At 43.6% G+C, this 18,010-nt stretch overlaps 1 pseudogene; it reads right to left on the bottom strand.

Moving 5' to 3' along the window:
• Positions 1-6,662: 6,662 nt before the first annotated feature.
• Positions 6,663-13,302, bottom strand: LOC128069546 (CXXC-type zinc finger protein 1-like; annotated as a pseudogene).
• Positions 13,303-18,010: the final 4,708 nt, after the last annotated feature.

The raw sequence follows: 18,010 nt of genomic DNA, 5'->3' as shown, positions 1-18,010 counted from the left end.
GTTAGGAGATAATAGAGTTATAATCAATCAATAGAACTGATTATAGGAGATAATAGAGTTAGAGGGCATTTCAATTTTATTCTTTCTACTTACAGTCAATAACTTCCTGTTACAAATATAAAACTATTTAATATGTTTATATATAAATATATATTTATACATATTTAATTATAAAAATATGTATTTATATATATAAATATAAAATACAGATAACTACTCCCTATCTGTATAATAAACAAAAATAAAACAATGCACTTTTCTAATGCATACTGTCATACTGAGCTGCTGTGACAACCAGACGGTCTCCAGAGTTGACAGCAGATTCAGGACAGTCAGAAAGAGGGAAATGTGGGGCAACATCTGGCTCCCTCATCTTCCTCTGTTTACAGAATTTGCAGGGAACTTTTAGTGGGAACGCTGGTCTTGGCTGGCTCCAGTCTACCGCTGTCACTCACAACCCCAGGAGCCTGGGCAAGTCATGTACCTTCTCAGGCCACTTTATTCATCTTTTAGAGGAAGAAGAAGAACTAGAAGGGCCCTAGAGACTGTGCTCACTCTAGAGACTGTACTAACCTGCCATCCTCTAAGTTCCAAAAAAAGGGACTTTTCTGCCTAGATCAGGATAGACGGGAAATCAGCAAATCCCCAAGGATCAGGAAAAATGAAACTGGTGGCAATCAGCTGAATGCATGCACAGAGCCAGTAGGGAGTGCTGGACATCAGGGGGCAATGTCTCCCCAGCTGGGGCTGGTGGTCACCCCTACCTGGACATTGCTGCCTGCAAATACCCTGGACCTCCCCCCGTCACACAGTCTGTGGTGCTCACCCTTCCATCCCAGCTATATGACAATGATTATCATTTGGACCATTTGACAGCAGAAGCTATCGAAGCACAGTGAGGCTAAGTCAGGTACTCCAAGGTTACACTGCTAGCCAGTAGAAGAACAAGGAAATACTTAAGCCAAGTCAGTTGACTCCAAAGTCAGTCTGTGATTCTGAACCCCATACTGGGTCAGCTCCCAGTAAACAAGATTCCTATTTTCCATCATCTTCAAAATGCTCAGGCTGAAGGAAGACAAAATTTTGTGGGCATAAACTGAGCTTCTCCATATTTCAGTGCACATCCACAACAACCTGCCTTGCCTTCCCTCTTCTGACAGAGGTGAAAATTCAAACTAACCCTCCCCACTCCTTTCTTAGACACTGGAAACTAGGTGTGCACCAAGTCCCCCAGTGACTGACCAACTCAACAAAAGTTGGTCTCTGCTTCCCACAGGTCCCTGGGACTATGTCCAGGGTTGCAAACTATTCACTGACCAGCAGAAGCCACCCATGGCTAGACTACAGGGACTACCAGAGGACATTTCAAAGTCCCCTAGTCATTAGCATGGCCAGGCTTCTCATATTATTAATCCACAGTGATGACTATGACAACACTGAATAATAACCAACACAAGTACAGCAGTGCCACATCCCATGCAGGTTTCCAATTATCCGTCTTCCCAGACTGCCAATTGATGACCCACAGGGTTTCTAAAACTGACTCCTGGAGCAGCCAAACACTGAACTTGCCTGATGGATGCTACGGTTTTCATTTCAGAAACCAACCTAGTATCTTTCACAAAATTACTGACCCCACAGTCCCTATCTGCCTGTCTCCACATTCCTATAAACTTAGTTGTCTAAAACAACATGCACTGATTATCTCAGTGTTTATGTGGGTCAAAATCCTAGGCACAGCATAGCTTGATCCTCTGTTTCAGGGTCTCTCATGTGGCTGCAATCAAGGTCTCAGCTAGTCTTGGGGCCTCATCCGAAGGCTCACCTGGGGAAGGATATTCTTCCAAGCTCATTTATGTGGTTGTTTGCAGGATCCAGTTCATTTGGGCTGTTGGACTGACAGCCTCAGTTTCATACTATTTGCAAAAGCAATCCTGAGTTCCTTGCTATACAGGCCTCCCCAACATGGCAGGTTGGTTCACTAAGTCCACACGGAAGAGAGCCTGTTAGCAAGACAGAACCTACAATCTCTTGTCAGCTAATCACGAAGGTGGCATCTCCTCAATGTCAAAGGTATGTTACTGCTTAGAAGTGAGTTATACAAATGGAAGGAATTACACAAAGCCTTGAATACCAGGAGTCCGGGATCATTGGGAGCCATCTTAGAAGCCACTTCTCATAGGCCATCAACAAAGAAGGACTCTTGGATACATATATATATGTATGGCTGAGTCCATTTGTTTTCCACCTGAAACTATCACAACTTGTTAATCTGCTGCTAAGTCACTTCAGTCGTGTTTGACTCTGTGCGACCCCATAGGTGGCAGCCCACCAGGCTCCCCCGTCCCTGGGATTCTCCAGGCAAGAACACTGGAGTGGGTTGCCATTTCCTTCTCCAATGCGTGAAAATGAAAAGTGAAAGTGAAGTCACTCAGTGGTGTCCGACTGTTAGCGACCCCATGGACTGCAGCCTACCAGGCTCCTCCACCCATGGGATTTTCCAGGCAAGAGTACTGGAGTGGGTTGCCATTGCCTTCTCCGATTGTTAATCTGCTACATTCCAATACAAAATAAAAAGTGTAATTAAAAACAAGGACTCTAATGCAGAGATCCTATACCTCCTCCCAAGACAACATTCCTTAGAGCAAAGGAACAACAGGTTCAGACATTAAATAATTTGAAGACTATTCCATCAATTTATTCTATTTGATTTTAACACTAAAGGAAGTCTTCTAAATAATTGAATACTGAATTAGAAGATAAATCTCAAGATAAGAGAGTGAAAAAATGGTTAGCAATAACTGTTGTGGTAAAACACACACCCTCAAGTTCACATTCATATAGCTAGAGTCAAATTATGATAAATAAAATGACTGGGAACTTTGAGTACAAATACTAAGTAAGTTTTTTAAAGCAGAATTGACTTAACCATACTAAAGCTGAAACTCCAGTACTTTGGCCACCTCATGCAAAGAGTTGACTCATGGGAAAAGACTCTGATGCTGGGAGGGATTGGGGGTAGGAGGAAAAGGGGTTGAAGAGGATGAGATGGCTGGATGGCATCACAGAATTGATGGACTTGAGTTTGAGTGAACACTGGGAGTTGGTGATGGACAGGGAGGCCTGGCGTGCTGCGATTCATGGGGTTGCAAAGAGTCAGACACAACTGAGTGACTGAACTGAACTGAACTGAACTGAAGAAAAATACAGTCTTCCAAATAGGAGTTTAAATGTTTCTAGAAAAATCCCAAAATTAATACTGTTCATCTTCCTGATGCAAATATGGAAGACAGAGTATCCTTCTCTACAAAGTAAGGTTAATTATATTCTGATCAAATAATAGAGAAAACATAAATAACACCTATTAGAAATAACAAAATACATAATTGCACAATTAGTAAACATAAAAAGTATTAGTGAGGTAAGGGGGAGGGACAAAAATGAACAGAAACATCATTAAGTTATTAGGAAGAAGAAAAGAAAAAATGTTGCATTTAGGAAACAGTAAAATTGATAATAAGGAGAATAGAATACAAAAGATAAGATTATCATATTTATACAAATTTAAATGGACTGAATCTCAAGACACAGTGTGAGATGAGAGCAAAAAAACATATACTTATATATAGTTGAAAGAAGCATATCTTAAACAAAGAGAAAAATACAAAATAAGGTTTAGGCGAGGATACACAAGGTTGTGCATCCTCAGTTGCTCAGTCGTGTCTGACTCTTTGAGGGTCCATGGATGGTAGCCCACCTGGCTCCTCTGTCCATGGAATTTTTCAGGCAAGAATACTGGAGTGGAGTGCCATTTCCTACTCCAGGGGATCTTCCCTACCCAGGGATCGAACCCATCTCTCTTGCATTGCAGGTGGATTCTTTACCACTGAGTCACCTGGGAAACCCACACATAAGGTTAGTGGCTGCAAAATAAAAGAAGCAGTGATGTACTTGGGAAAAGTAAATTCAAAGTCAAAAGGACTCAACAAGGAAAACAAACAAACAAACAAACACATAGTGGCATTGTGCAAAATAGTTTAAGATACGTATTTTAGGATTTCCCACCTCTACCAGGCAAAAAGAGAACTACAAGGACAAATTTGTCTGTTTATAATAGCCAGGACATGGAAACAACCTAGATGTCCATCAGCAGATGAATGGATAAGAAAGCTGTGGTACATATACACAATGGAGTATTCCTCAGCCGTTAAAAAGAATACATTTGAATCAGTTCTGATGAGATGGATGAAACTGGAGCCGATTATACAGAGTGAAGTAAGCCAGAAAGATAAACACCAATACAGTATACTAACACATATATATGGAATTTAGAGAGATGGCAATGATGACCCTGTATGCAAGACAGCAAAAAAGACACAGATGTGTATAGCGGACTTTTGGACTCAGAGGGAGAGGGAGAGGGTGGGATGATTTGGGAGAATGGCATTGAAACATGTATACTATCATGTAAGAATCGAATCACCAGTCTATGTCCAATGCAGGATACAGCATGCTTGGGGCTGGTGCACGGGGATGACCCAGAGAGATGTTGTGGGGAGGGAGGTGGGAGGGGGGTTCATGTTTGGGATTGCATGTACACCTGTGGTGGATTCATGTCAATGTATGGCAAAACCAATACAGTATTGTAAAGTAAAATAAAGTAAAAATAAAAATTTAATTTAAAAAATATTTAGAAATTAATAAATAAATTATTATAACATTTATTCTATGTTTTGATAACGTAACAGCTGGAGCAGACAAAAAGACAAAAAGTCAGAGCAAAGAAGTGTTAATCATCAAACTAGATTGAAAAGTCCTAATGAGTAATCTGCACCTAACAGAAAATATATTTTCTTACATCCATGAAAGTTTTACAAAACTCACTTGAGTCATCTGGGCCACAAAGAAAATCTTGAGTAATATTTTGAGTTCAGATTCAACAAGCTACATTCTCTGATCACAGTAAAACCATAATTATAATAGTAGAAAGAAAAGATAGCCAAAACTACTGTAACCAGTTAGAAACTAAGAAACATTCCCCAATAGCTAGAATCAGAGTGAGAAATCAATTGTGAACTTGCACTTTTCAGACTAGAATTTATGAGATACAGCTACATTAGAAAAAAGTGTATAGTTTCAATTCCTTTACTATTATAAAAGACTGGAAAACCAAAACATAATCTTTAAGTTAGGAATTCAATTCAAGAAGTCAGAAAAAGAACAAATAGAAGCAAACACAAAGAAAATGAAACAGAAAACAAAGAAATCAAGGTGGTAATTAATAAAATGAAAGTTCACATAAATATAAACTTAGGGAGTATAAATAAAACTAAAAGCTAGTCTTATAATTATTTATAGGGATTAGCTCCTGGAAAATATGATCAAGTTAAAAAAAGAAAAAAAACAATACTAGGAATAAAAAAGGAGATATGGCACCAGATAAGTAGTGCATTAGATAACTAATATACTAGTTATGGTAGAATACGAGGTGTAAGTCTAGAGCACATCCTGAAACATTTAGGTGAAATGTGTGAGTCCCTGGGTAAAAAATAGTGGAAAATACTAAAACAAAACAAAACTCTAAGGGACTAGTGAATATAAAAAGAACAGGAAGAGTAATTCAATTCTCTCATTTGAGGCATACCATTGCCCACAGACAGCCTTACTGGACATACCTCCACTAGCCTGGCCAGGGCTGGCAAAGGCAGGTGTGGCAGAGGTCTCAATCCTCTTCTGGCAACCCTACAGGTATTCAGTGGGCAGAGCCAGGTGGAAAGGGTATCCCCAGAGCAGGGTAGTGGGAGGAGGGAAACGAGACAGGATGGGAGGTCTGGGGGGGTGAGGGGTGCCAGGAGACGTAGACCAGGAATCCACTGACAGGAGCCAAGGCTGACAGAAAGGGCTGGGACCTCATGGTATGGTAAGGGGTGGGACAAGATGGGCAGGGGCAAGGGCATAATTGCCATGACATCTTGAACTCTCCTCAGTGTCCCAAAGTGGAAACATCACCTATTTCCCTCATTGCAACATTTTTGCAGCACCTCTGGCCTGGAGGATACCAATAATTATACAGAAGTTGGTCAAAGTGTACTAAGCAAGTGACAACGATATATCTGATGGCCTTGGATGAAGGACTCAGGGTCGCTGGCACCCCTTTCACAAGGTCATATCTCCCTTGAGAGAGGAGGACCCACCGAGCACGCTGTGCATTATTTCACAACCAACTCCAAATGGGTACTGCAGCCCGACCCCCAAGTAAAGCTGCATTGTCACCCACCACCATCGGAGGTTTGGAATTGGGTTTGTGGACACAGAGACTGGCTTACGAACTACCAGGAGATATTAAAATCTCTTGTTATTCTAAAGTTTCTAAACAAAACTCTGGATAGTGGGAAATGAGGGCAGGGCAGATGGTCTGGCCCTGCCCAGGTTCAGGAAAGAGAGAGACAGGGGGATAAGAGAAAGGACAGAAATGGGGAAATTTTAAAGACCAGTCCACCTTAAGGAGGCGTAGAGACAGGATACTAAACGGGGAACAGAGAAGCACAGAGAAACTTTGTGATGCCCTGAGAAAGACGTGGTTAGAGGAACAGTTGTGTGAGATATTCGTAGAATGGACCCTTGTACCAGGTGTCAGGCACAGGACCTCAGCTGAGCAGAACTCAGCTGCCTACTCTGGAGCGTAGGTCAGTGGTGAATGGATCATGCTGGATTGTCTGGTGAAGCATCAGGGCCAGCAGCCCTGTTCAATTCATCATGGCTGTGTGCACCTTGTGTTCCTGCTCAACCAGCTATTCCAGCTTGTGCAACTGTGGGGGCTAATTGTGAGAAGGGGCTTCTAGGATCCCATGCTGCCCCTCAGCCACACTCAGCCTTGTAACCTACCGCATTAACATGCTCTAGGTTCACCTCAGCACGCCTCAGCTTCTCCCAGCAATAGTGGAGTTTGCAAAGGCCTTTGGGGAGATGACAGAAATCATCAGTGACCTCAATGACATTGTGCACTAGTGGACAACCGCACACCTCATCATCTGGAACCTGTGGGCAGAAAGAATGATGATGAGGTATGGAAGGGGGTGGCTATGGAGGGGGATCAGGCAGGTAAAATGAGAGAAAGAGGGGGATTGGAGGGCAGTCAGGCAGAAGGAGAGGGATGGGAAGTGAACTAGCAGAAAGGAAGAGAGGAATTCAGTAATTACTAGGTAAAGAAGAAGGGGTCAAAGGGGGTATGATCAAGCATGGAGGATGGAGGAAGAAGTTAAGCTGGGATGTAGGAAAGGGTGTGATCAGGTAGGAAGGATGGACGAGTAGAAAGAGATCAAACAGGAAGGAGAGGAGGGATGGAGGGGAGGTCTGACAGGGAGAAGTAGATAAATGGAGGTTGATAAAACACCTGGAGTGCTCGGGGCCTAACACCTGGAGTTGCTTGCAGTATCTCTCTCTCTGTGAGTTGTAAACATCACAGAAGAGCCTTGTGGCTCTGGGGAGAGATTGAAAGTGAGGTGCTAAGGATCAGGGTGGTCGATGCCCACACTTTGTCGATGTCCAGCTCATCCAAGTAGGCTTCCCTAGTGGCTCCCCACCGAAATCCTGCCCCTAATTCACCCAACTCTGCCTCTGAGCCTACCCACATCCTGATCTTCATCTTGCCCACCATGCTCCTGATCCTGTCCACATGATGCCTTTGACCCTGAGTAGCACCCACACTCACCCCTCAATGCAAGTCAGGTACATGGACCCGATGGATGATTTATGTTCATACTGGGGGAAAAATGGGTACAAATGAAAGGAACTATGCACATACACTGCATACACTCACATGACAAAGCCCCAAACAACACTTCTGTCCCTTGCTGACCCCTATGTGCCTATAAGCATGGTCAATGTCCCTCACTCCACCAGTGATTGATGCCCAAATCTTGCCCCTTATACTGGCAATGTAAAATAAGCATAAATGGGTAGAGCCATGGATAAGTGTTGTATTCTCTTCTACAACTAATACCCCAGCACCAAACCTGCCCCCCCATGGACCCCACCCAACCAAACACACTCTTGCCCCATCTGCCCCCAGTCAAAGCTCTAACCTTGGCGAAGCAGCACTCCATGTGGCACAGGGCAGTATGCACATTGATGGGTTTCCCACAGGAGACACAGAAGATCTGCAGGTCGACACTGTTTCCACCATGTTTGTTGTTCTGCATAGGACAGTAGAGGGTCCGGTGAAACAGTGCAGAGTGGGGATCGCAGGCCACAGTACCAAGCACCTTTCTTTTACACCCCACCCATTCCCACAGCCTGGACTCATGACAGCAGAGTAAAAGGACATGGGCTCATCGTCTCCTGAGAGAACACCAAAATCACAACTAGTTGCTGAACAATCATTGACAGGAGGATGTTGGAATCCACTATTAGCCCTACCATAGAGCCTGTAGCCCCACCATAGAGCTGCTGCGTGGGCAACCCCAAAACTGGAGAACAATTATACCAAAGAAGTTCTTGAGCTGTTCCAAAGGTTCTAGGCCCTACATCAGACTTCCCAACCTGGCAATCCAGCAAAGGGACTAGGAATCCCCAGGGAATCTGATTTTGAAGGTCATCAGGATTTGATTATAGAACTTCCACAGGACTGGGGGAAACAGAGACTCTTAGAGAGCACAAACAAAATCTTGTGTGTACCAGGACCCAGGGGAAAGGAGTAGTGACCCCACAAGAGATTGAGCCAGATTTGCTTATAAGTGTTTGAGGATCTACTACAAAGGAGTGGGTCGACAGTGGCCTGCTGTGGGGTTGGGGCACTGACAGCAGCGGTCTTGGGAGGCACAGTGTGTTGGCATAAGTTCTCTTGGAAGAGGTCGCCTTTACCCTTACCATAGATCCTGTAGCCCTACCATAGAGACTACAGACTCCAGGACTAGGCCACATCAGGCCAAGTAAATAATCAGGGAGGGAGCACAGCCCCAGCATCTGCAGAAAGTTGGATTAAAGATTCACTGAGCAGGCCCTGCCCACCACAGCAAGACCCAGTTCTCTCCACAGAGTCCCTCAAATCAGGAAGCTTCCACAAGCCTCTTTATCCTCATACAGCAGTGAGCAGACAGAAGCAGCAAGAACTACAATCCCATGGCCTCTGCAATGAAAACCACAATCACAGAAAACTAATCAAACTGATCACATGGATCACAACTTTGTGTAACTCAGTGAAACTATGAGCCATGCCATGTAGGGTCACCTAAGACAGACAGGTCATGGTGGAGAGTTCTGACAAAGCATGGTCAACTGGAGAAAGGAATAGCAAACCACTTCAGTATTCTTGCCTTGAGAACCCCATGAACAGCATGAGAAGGCAAAAAGATATGACACTGGAAGATGAGCCCTCCAGGTTGGTAGGTGTCCAACATGCTACTGAGGAAGAGAGGAGAAATGGCTCCAGAAAGAAAGAAGAGGCTGAGCCAAAGTGAAAATGACACCAAGTTGTGGCTGTGTCTGGTGGTAAAAGTAAATTCTGATGCTATAAAGAACAATATTGCATAGGAATCTGGAATATTAGGTCCATGAGTCAAAGTAAATTGAATGTGGTCAAACAGGATATAACAAGAGTGAACATCGACATTTTAGGAATCAGTGAACTAAAATGGACAGGAATGGGCAAACCATTATATCTACTACTGTGGGCAAGAATCCCTTAGAAGAAATGCAGTAGCTCCCGTAGTCAACAAAAGACTCTGAAATGCAATACTTGGGTGCAGTCTCAAAAGCGACAGAATGATCTCTGTTCATTTCCAAGGCAAACCATTCAACTTTACAGTAATCCAATTCTATGCTCCAATCACTAACACCAAAGAAGCTGAAGTCAAACAGTTCTATGAACACCTACAAGCCCTTCTAGAACTAACACCACAAAGAGATGTCCTTTTCATCCTAGGGGATTGGAATGCAAAAGTAGGAAGTCAAGAGATACCTGGAGTAATGGGCAAGTTTGGCCTTGGAGTACAAAATGAAGCAGGGCAAAGGCTAACTGAGTTTTGCCAAGAGAACACACAGTTCATAGCAAACACCCTCTTCCAACAACACAAGAGAAGACTCAACACACGGACATCACCAGATGGTCAATACCGAAATCAGGTTGTTTATATTTTTTTCAGCCAAAGATGGAGAAGCTCTATACAGTCAGCAAAAACAAGACCAGGACCTGACTGTGGCTCAGATCATGAACTCCTTATTGCCAAATTCAGACTTAAATTGAAGAAAGTAGGGAAAACCACTAGGCAATTCAGGTCAAATCCCTTATAATTATACCATGGAAGTGACAAATAGATTCAAGGGGTTAGATCTGATAGACAGAGTGCCTAGAGAACTATGAACAGAGGTTTGTAACACTGTACAGGAGGCGGTAACAAAAACCATTCCCAAGAAAAATAAATGCAAAAAGGCAAACTACTTGTCTGAGGAGGCTTTACAAATAGCTGAGAAAAGAAGAGGAGGGAAAGGCAAAGGAGAAAGGGAAAGATATACTCATCGGAATGCAGAGTTCCAAAGAATAGCAAGGAAAAATTAAAAAAAAAAAAAAACCTTCTTAAGTGAACAATGCAAAGAAATAGAGGAAAACAATCGAATGGGAAAGACTAGAGATCTCTTAAAGAAAATTAGAGATACCAAGGGAATATTTCATGGAAAGATGGGCTCAATAAAGGACAGAAATGGTATGGACCTAACAGAAGTAGAAGATATTAAAAACAGGTGGCAAGAATACACAAAACTGTACAAAAAAGGTCTTAATGACCTGGATAACCACAATGGTGTGATCGCTCACCTACAGCCAGAAATCCAGAGTATGAAGTCAAGTGGGCCTTGGGAAGCATTGCCACGAACAAAGCTAGTGGAGCTGATGGAATTCCAGCTGAGCTATTTTAAACTTTAAAAGATGATGCTGTGAGAGTGCTGCACTCAATATGCCAGCAAATTTGGAAAACTCAGCAGTGGCCACAGGACTGGAAAAGGTCAGTTGTCATTCCAATTCCAAAGAAAGGCAATGCCAAAGAATGCTCAAACTACTGCACAATTGCACTCATTTCACATGCTAGCAAGGTCATGCTCAAAATCTCTCAAGCTAGGCTTCAAATAGTACATGAACCAAAAACTTTCAGATATACAAGCTGGATTTAGAAAAGGCAGAGGAACCAGAGAACAAATTGCCAACATCCATTGGATCATAGAAAAAGCAAGGAATTCCAGAAAAACATCTACTTCTGCTTCATTGACTATGCTAAAGCCTTTGACTTTGTGGATCACAACAAACTGTGGAAAATTCTTCAAGAGATGTGAATACAAGACCACCTTACTTGCCTCCAGAGAAACCTGTATGCAGGTCAAGAAGCAACAGTTAGAACTAGAGATAGAACAACAAACTGGTTCCAAATTGGGAAAGGAGTATGTCAAAGCTGCATCCTGTCACCCTGCTTATTCTTATACAAAGAGTACATCATACAAAATGACAGGCTGGATGAAGCACAAGCTGGAATCAAGATTCCCAGGAGAAATATCAATAACCTCAGATATGCAGATGATACCAGCCTAATGGCAGAAAGTGAAGAGAAACTATAGAGCCTCTTGATGAAGGTGAAAGAGGAGAGTGAAAGAATGGAAAAGCTAGCTTAAAACTCAAGATTCGAAAAATGAAGATTATGGCATCCAGTCCCATCACTTCATGGTAAATAGATGGGGAAACAATGAAAACAGTGAGAGACTTTTCTTTCTTGGGCTCCAAGATCACTGCAGGTGATGACTGCAACCATGAAATTAAAAGATGCTTGCTCCTTGGAAGAAAAACTATGACAAATCTAGACAACATACTAAAAAGCAGAGAAATCACTTTCCTGACAAAGGTCCATCTAGTCAAAGCTATGATTTTTCCAGTAGTCATGTATGGATGTAAAAGTTGGACCATAAAGAGGACTGATCACTGAAGAATTGATGCTTTAGAACTGTGGTACTGAAAACTCTTGAGAGTCCCTTGGACAGCAAGGAGATGAAACCAGTCAATCCTAAAGGAAATCAACCCTGAATATTCATTGGAAGGGCTGATGCTGAAGCTGAAGTTCCAATACTTTCTCCATCTGATGCAAAGGGCCAACTCTTTGGAAAAGTCCCCAGTGCTGGGAAAGATTGAGAGCTCGACAGAGGATGAGATGGTTGGATGGTATAACCAACTCAATGGACATGAATTTGAGCAAACTCAGGGAGACAGTGAAGGACAAGGAAGCCTGGCATGCTATAGTTCATGGGTTGCAAAGAGTTGGATCCGACTTAGAGACTGAACAATAACATCCATTCCCACTCACCTCTTTATCTTGGTACACAGCCTGCTACTTGCCATGCAGAATGATGGCCTCAAGTTCATGGAAACAGCATTCCATGTCCTTCAAGGGGCATGAGTGTCCTGCTGTTCGTGGTGGATGCACTCAAGCATTTTCTTGCCATTCTCCTCAGCAGTGCAGGGGCTCTTCTGCCACTGCTGAAAGCGCTGGGGCAGGATCTCATGGATGTGGCTGGAAGGAGAGTCAGCAAGAAATGGAATGGGTATTTTGGAACATCAAAAGAAGAAACAGATGAGTGGCTTAATAGTGAATGTTTAAGATAATGAATGGCAGAGGAGTGAATGTTGTTGAATGGGTGATTGGGTGGTGGATGGTTGGGTGGATGGGTAGCTAGTTGGATGGGTGACTGTAAGGGTAATTGTGTGGGTTGGTGGGTGGAATGTGGATGGGTGGGTGTATGTAAGGGTGGATGGATAGGCAAGTAAGTGGACAAATTGTGCTAGGATACATAAGTAGGAGGGTGGATGGACTTACAGATGGCATAGATCATGCCCTATTCCACGCCCTGTTGCTTAACCTCCAGGTGTACTCAATCAGCTGCCAGCTTCATGCCACGTTCGTCCGAGCAGTACTTGGAGCCTGCCTGGGTGGGATGCACACAGCCAGGTCCCAGGCACTGCTGCAGCAAGGCTCAGTCCTTGACATCTGGCTGCTCTGGATCTTTTGACTTTTCCATGAGCTTCTGCTTCTGGTTCTCCTCCTGTGGGACCAGAATGGTCAAGGTAGGGGAAGGGGAAGCAACGTCAGCTCCCTAATCCTGTACGTCTGTCCTGCATTCCGCCCCCAACCTCCGTCTCCATGCCCCCCTTTCCATAATTTCTATCACCTTCCACTCCACTTTTTTCTTCAAATTCTTCATTTTCTTCATATCCACTGCCTGCTTCAGCAGTGCAGAATCTAGGAACAGAAACTCCTGAGTGTCACTCATTGCCAGGAAAATGCTGAAACATCTCCCCAGCTTGTTCCTTAAATGGTCTCTGGACACTCCCTTCCTCCTTTCTCCTCCTTGCTGATTCTCCCTGCTTTCATTGTTTCCCTCCTTCCACTAAGGGGTCCTGTCATACACTCATCAGGCTTTGCTTGTCAAGTCTCCTATGTAAAAGTCCTGGTATAAGTTTCAGTACTGAGGCAGGTCATTTTCAGACAACAGTTGGTGTATGGCTGTTGTCTGAAGTACCTCCTTTACTGCCAATGGCATCACCATCACCTAGTACTTCTGAGACAGCTCAGACTTCTGCAACTGAGGCAGATATGACTGAGTTGCCAGTTGCCAGGGGGACCACGGCAAATTCTCCAAGAGTATCACAGGTAAGAGCTGAGGGGCAGACCCTCACACAACTCTACTCGCCCATCCATCCTGCATCCTGGATTCATCAGAGACCAGGAATTACAAACAGAGTTCCTGTGATAATAGGAGGAAGGTTATGGATCAGCATTAAGTGGGTGGGGATGGGTTCACCTTGTCCCAACACTCCTAACTCACCCTCTCGCCTCTATGGCTAGGACCCACTAGGTCTTGGCTGCCTGGGAATGACTGGCACCACCTGGCCCTGCTTGCCCACCTTATCCAGACACATTTGTCTGGTCTATCTGGCTCCACCTTGTCCACTTGAATGCTTAAGATCCTGCATATCTGCCCAGAAAAGCTAGATACCACCTGCTTACACTGGCAGGGCTCAGCCTGCCTTGCCCACCCTCCAGGACACAGCTGCTACCCTGCTTGCCCTACACCATGGACCCAGACAGCCACTTCTGCCCAGCCCGCCCAAACACTCATGGCCTAGCCCCTCAGACAAGCTCTGCCTACCTTTCTGCCCCACCCAGTCTGCCTAGTCTCTCCAGGCTCCACATGCAGATTCCACCCTCTTGGATATACTCTGTCTCACATTAAGGCTCCCAGCCCTATGAGTCCCATACACTACACCAGGGCATACCCAACCCTGCCCTGAGCTAGGCCTTGCCCCCTTCCCAGACTCAGCCTCACGTGCTCGTCCTGCTTTCTGCACCATACTCTGTTCTGCCTTACCTCCTATGTGCTGAGCCATGCCAAGCCCTGCCCCCAACACTTGCACATGCCATGCTATACCCTGTCTGCCCTGATTCACCCACCTAAAATAATTTGACAGTCTTTATTCTGAAAACTACTCCTACCTGAATCCAGTAACACCTAATAAAATATATAAATATACAAATATTTTTAAATGTTCGTGTGCATATGCACACACACACAAATCACTACTCTCAAAGATTAAAACAGCAAGCACAGAGAAAGAATATACACGTTTTAAGACAATTATCAACCAGAGAACACATACTAGTTTCAATCTAGAGATGCAATAATAAAAAATGACCCTGAACTTAGTTTTAAAGGAAGTCTAAACACTTTCCAATGAATAAGCATCGCACGGGGCACAGATAAGTTGTGTTAGAAGCAAAAGCCTTAACTATTGAAAAGGCATTTTTAAACTCTTGATTAAAAGAAAAATAACTGGGGGGTGGGGTCGGCGGGGGACCCCATGGCGCCGCGATGCGACCGGCTCCGGCTCCGGGATGGGATGGCTGAGAAGGCCAGCGGGGAAGGTGGCTAGACTGGCGGGGGTGGGGGGGGGGGCGGGGCGCCGTCACAGCAGGGGGGGGTCCACAAAAATTTTTAGAATTTTAAAATTATAAATAAATAAAAAGAAAAATAACGAAAATTAGAAAATACTTAGAACTTAACAAAAATGAAAACAATACATACCCAACTGTGGTCTTAGATGAAATTCAAAGTTGACAATATAAAAAAGACAGAAATTAATGAACTGAGCTCTCAACTCCAATTTGAACACGTCTTCATACTTACTCCAAAGATTGCCATTATTAATCCCCAAACCCCCTTCAGTGATCCCACATCACCCCTTCCAATCACAAAGCCCTCGCATGTATTAGACCCGAACAGGCGTTATACCGAGGAGCGCCACGTTGCAGGTGGTGGGGAAAGGCTAGTAGAGCTACTTCCGGCTCTGATACCGACCTTAACCCCGCCCCTTCTTGAACGTATTGAGTTTGCACTTGCTCCAGATGCCCTGCATAGATGCTGTACGGCCAAAAGTTAAAAGCACATGGTTACAGAGAAGCTATATAGCTACAGGTACGCCATTCTGCAGAGCACTGCCACAGACTCAATAGATACACTTGTATCTTCTGATGCCAGCACTTCACTGTTTCACATATTTCAGTGATCGATAATTGCATTATTGTATGTGGTGGGAAAACGGACCCCTTATCATTTCCAATTATTTGGGATAATTTCATATTATTACTATATACTATCTGCTCTTATTTTAATCATGAGGTAGACAATGAGAAAAACAAAAACACCTAAGTCAACTTTTAGAAGTCGAGAAAATAGAAAAAGATTGATAGAAAGGGCAAGAAAAATAGAAAGCAAAATGTAAGAAGGAAGTAAGTTATATTTAAATTTTATTTCATTACATAAACAGTATAAAAATTGTTACTAGGGTAAACTCTTCAGTTAATGATTGTCATTTGGATGAAGACTAACAAGTTCGGTCATACACTGTTTATGGCAAACCTAGCAAATCATAAGGATACAGAAACATTTGAAATAAAGGGATGGAAGAAAATTTGCCAGGCACATGTTAATCAAAATAAAACAAGGTCAATTGTATTAATATCAGACTAAAAATACTAAGACAAAAAGTATTAATTGGGGTTGAAAGGGTCATTCCATAATGATTTGATTTACCATGATTATGTAAAACTTCCAATCTTATACATGATTAAAAAGACATAAAATTGATAGGCAGAAATTTAGCTGAGAGCAACTAGAGGCAGCCGCTTCAGCTAAAGGTCCAATAACTACCTAATTCCACCAAGCAATTTACCATCTGGGCCTTTGATACACCCCCACTGGTACTCCCAAAATAGTCAGGGGCCATAAAACCCTCGACCTGCCCACTGGCGGGACTTTCCCTACTCTAGCACTTGCCCACACCTCACACTATCCTGTACTACAGTAACCATTGGCAGCCATTGGACTTATTAACTGCTCATAAATATTCCACAAATACATACATCTAATTATAACAGATTGAATTATGGGAAGGACATGCACAGTGGAGCATCTTGTTATTAATATACAACCTGCAGGTGTCAATCAAGGCCGTCAATCAAAGACCCCCCTGGATTATTCAAATGATCCTGCCTTAAAAACTCTGTACCCCAGCCCTCCAGGGCCATTCGCCTCCCTTGGCATGGCTCACCTCCCTGTTGAGGTGTTCTCTCTGTTCTTTCTTTATGTGTGCTGTCACTCAGTCGTGTCCCACTCTTTGCTACCTGCGCTTTCTTTCCCTGTTCTTAAACTTTCTCGCAGTGGGTAAGTTACAAGATACTTCTTTGCATCCTTACCAAGAACTGAGGCACACAGGAGGAAGGGTCTTCAGACTCTCTGCTAACAAAATGAATATTAAAAAAAAATATGTACACCCGTGGTGGATTCATGTCAATGTATGGCAAAACCGATACAGTACTGTAAAGTAAAATAAAGTAAAAATAAAAATTTAAATAAATAAATAATAAATTTAAAAAATAAATAAATAAAATATTAGAACAAAAGTAAAATAGAAAAAAAAATCTCATTGTGTAAGATTGCAATCACACTGCTCACCTTTCAGGACTCAGTTTTGGCATTAATGTCTGGGAAGCTCTCTCTGCTTCCTTTCCATTTGGATGACCAGCCTTTCTTCTGAATGAATGTATGGACATAATTATATAGCAAGTTTATTTCTTTTATTTTAACCTTGAAATTAAGAAGTAAATAGAGGCATTGCTTAAACCCCTCACACCTGTTTTGTCATGCCTGTCTTCCTCAACTAGAAATGAAGGCAAGGACAATGTTGGTTTTGTGCACTATACTTGTAGCCCAGTGCCCAGTTTACATCTGATACACAAGAGTGTCATTGATGTCATTGAGTAGCCACTGATGACCAGATGTCCTGCCTGGTGTTGTTGCCATTGACAAATTACTGCAATTTATCTGGCTTCCCGTTCTTTCTGCATCACTGATGCAATGGACATGAACTTGGGCAAACTTCAGGAGATGGTGAGGGACGAGAGGCCTGGCGTGCTGAGTCCATGGGGTTGCAAAGAGTCGGACACGACTGGGAGACTGAAAAACAAATTTGACTCCATATTATCCCTTCAAGATAAAAACAAATAAATGCTGTAATTTACACTAGAGTTGCTGTGTGCTTAGTCACTCAGTCGTGTCCAACTCTTTGCAACCTCATGGACTGTAGCCAGCCAGGCTCCTCTGTCCGTGTGGATTCAACAAGCAAGAATACTAGAGGGGGTTGCCATGCCCTTTTCCAGGGGATCTTCCCGACCAAGGAATCAAACGGGGGTCTCCCGCACTGCAGGTGGTTTCTTTACCAACTGAGCTACCAGGGAATCCCAAGCGAGCTCAAGGAACCAGGCTTGCAGAGCGTGGGGCATGGGGCGACCCGCGGCACTTGCAACCTCACTAAGCGAGGAAGAAGGGAGGCGATCACCCGGGGCCTGACTGACCCATCCCGCCCGCGTTGAGGACGGCCAACTGCGCACGCTCGGTCCACGAGGGGCACAGCGCACCACCG

The sequence above is a fragment of the Budorcas taxicolor genome, chromosome X (assembly GCF_023091745.1).
Source record: "Budorcas taxicolor isolate Tak-1 chromosome X, Takin1.1, whole genome shotgun sequence".
NCBI lineage: Eukaryota > Metazoa > Chordata > Mammalia > Artiodactyla > Bovidae > Budorcas > Budorcas taxicolor.
The sequence above is the reverse complement of the archived record's forward strand: the minus strand, read 5'-3'. Positions and strand labels throughout refer to the sequence as shown.